The sequence below is a fragment of the Bidens hawaiensis genome, unplaced genomic scaffold (assembly GCF_021521415.1).
Source record: "Bidens hawaiensis isolate Kalapana, Puna unplaced genomic scaffold, B.hawaiensis_p1.1 tig00043453_1, whole genome shotgun sequence".
Lineage (NCBI taxonomy): Eukaryota > Viridiplantae > Streptophyta > Magnoliopsida > Asterales > Asteraceae > Bidens > Bidens hawaiensis.
Genome location: NW_027497699.1, coordinates 3,086 through 6,170, shown reverse-complemented (window position 1 = coordinate 6,170; position 3,085 = coordinate 3,086).

Here is a 3,085-nt window from a genome sequence, read left to right as displayed (position 1 = left end):
TGAAAGGCGGTTAGCTTATCTTAGAAATTGCACCATGTCTTATCAAATTTCCTCAAACCGTCAAAATTCAAATTTGTTATCAAGTGCTAAAGATGTGACAGTTGGGGACTTATGGTTAACAGCTGTAACATTTTTTGGGGACAATTTTTAGGGGTCAATTTATCCATAACGTAATCTTGAAGATTATCTTGATAGCTTGGATTCCCAGCTAATCGCATGATCCTGAACTAGCCGACTATGTTTGTTTTATTTATGTTATATGTCTGGACCGTTTCGGATCGGATCTTAATCAATCATGTCATAACTCACACAAAATTAATCGTGTTGACAAGAGAGTTAATGGCGGGTTACTATGTTTAGAAAGATGACCGTTTGTTAAAGGCGGAATCAATAACAAACATACGGTTGCAATGAATATTCAAAATACGAGGACACACGAAGGATTCACTCAAAAGATTTCCATTTATATAACGTTAATCATACAAAAGGATAATCGATTAGGGATTAGGAGGAATCCTAGGACAGCCGTCACACGCAAAATATTCTCATAATTAATGTGTCGGTCTTATCCACTCTGTCACTCGTATTGCGTGTTTTCCGTCTCTTTGGCGGCGTGCCCTAATTATTCTATTTATAGGCCTGCCAACCTAGGATAGGCTGTCATTCCTTCTAGAAACCCTATCCGATAGTACATATTCAATTTACATATTCAAAAATATACTAAGTGTAAAACAAGTCTTCCGGGTAAGCTTTTCATTAAACTTCAGTCTCCGAGTACGCAGCGTACTCGGCCTTCCTTCAGACTTGGTAAACATATAAGTGTGCTCGAAATCAGTTTCCGGGTAGACTTTACTTAAAGAATATTTTACCAAGTAAAATATTCACCGAGTAGACTTCAATCTTCTTGGACTTATCAAACTTTGCTCGACAAATCCTTACGAGCAACCTTGTTCTTCTATGATCCTGTTCGGCTCATTGTTAGTTAAACAACTTATTGATAAAGCGTACTCGGGGGTACATACCTTACTCGAGCAGAACCTTACTCGATATAACTTAGAGATATTCCATCAACTCATCAAGTATACTCGGACCATAATTATTAAAGAATACCTTGCCCGGTCTTCCAATTACTTGGCTTCTTGGACTTGGTTGACCAAACCTTACTCGGAAGAGTAAGATACTTCGTCTTGAAGAACAATCTTGCTTGACAAAGTGAACCTTACTCGGATATGCCAAATAGATGAACCTTACTCGGAAATCACTAAAAAGCATACCTTGCTCGGATATCCACTTAAGAAGATTATTTGAAGTAAATCGTGCCCGGAAGGCAAAATCTCGTACTCGGCTAAGTAAAAGCTTACTCGAAGGTCCAAGGTGTACCCGGATTCAATACTTAGCAGTTTCTGAGGAGGTTGAGAAGATTCCAATCTTCAATATTCTTCATTTAGGCCAAATCTCCTCATTTGGGTCAAACTCTTGACCCAACAATCTCCCCCTAGATTGGAACACCTCAGCTGACTCAAAACACTCTATGGTTACTTACACTTAGCAAAATACACATCAAATTTCATAATTGAATTACATAAGTAAAAATTACATAATCAAAGGTTTGTCCAAAGACATTACAAAGCAAAGCCTATTCTATCTCATTTGTCTTTTCCTCTCATTGTAGGCTGCTTGTCTTCTCAGCTGGATCACAGATGCTGCCCTTTCTCTGAATATATTGAGCACTTGGTAGTGATTGTGTCCTTCTTGTATCACCAAGTCTCTTATATCAGCAAGATCATCATTATGTAGGCATGTCAGATCTGCATCCTTCTTGATTGTTGCCAAGGCCTTCCCATTTGAATTCCTCAGCACATAGTGGCCAGTGTCTTCTTCGTATTCAACTTCTGTAATGACACCGTTCTTCTGCACTGTGTAATTTGGCCTTCTCATCCTTCTTCCAAGCTTATACAAGTCTCTATGTTGGACAGAGGATTCTGATCTCGGACTCTTATCTGGTAGTTCAGTTCAGCCCTGTCCATTTTCTTCAGTTTTTCTGACCTCTTTGACTTGTGAAGTTGGATCAGTCTCCAACTTCTCTTTTCTTTCAAAAATTTGAACCCATCAGCAGCCTGTTCTTGCAGATACTTAGATAAGTCATTCATCTGTCTTCCTGCTGATCTGTCCCTGTTCCTGTAATCATATAAGTGAAGTGTGGCCATCCTTCTTAATTGATCTTCATTATACTCACGGAAGTCACTTCTGACCACAATCTCCCTTAGCATTCTGCTCTCCATAATCACTTTCATAGAATCAGTAACTGAATCATAGTACAGCTCTCTGGGTAGATCCATATCAGACTGTGGTCTTGTTCTTTGTTGCACTGAGCTGCTTGATTCACCTCTTCCACCATGACCTCTTCCTCTAGGGAATCTCTGATGAAATGGAGGTCTAATAGGAATGGACTTTCTTGGCTTTCAGGACCCAAATTAAAGAATTTTTTGTATGTGGCCTCCACCATTTCAGTTGGTAAATTTTCAAGCTCTCTCACATTCACCCCATGCTTGTGAAGCTCATTCAACATCCTTGCCATTCCCACTGTATTTGCTGATCTGGCTGGTACAAACCTTCCATCTGCATAATACCTAGGGTTTTCACCCTCCCTTAAGGCCTTTTCCCATTCTGCCTTTTGGATATAAAATAAGTCTTTCAGATCAACCTTTTCCAGGGCATTGAAATCAGCTTCAGTCATGCCTCTTTGATGTATCATTATGTTCCTGAGGATGTTTATCATTTCCTCATTCTCCCATGGCAAGAACTTCTCTTCATCAGACTCAGGCTCAGGCTGTTCTGGCTGAGGGATAGGAGCTTTATCAATTTTCTCTAGTTCCTTCTCTTTCTCCCTCACAGTCTTGATCCTTCTTCTCTTCACAGGTGGCTCACCATCAGTTTCTTTCATAATTGAGCTCTCAGTTTGGACCCTTTTCATCTCTTTCTTTTTCATTTTGGAATATTGGTCAAATACTGCCTCTTTGCTCAAGTTTCTCACAACCTCAGGTTTTATCCCTTTCTCAATCAGATAACCACACATTCCATCATA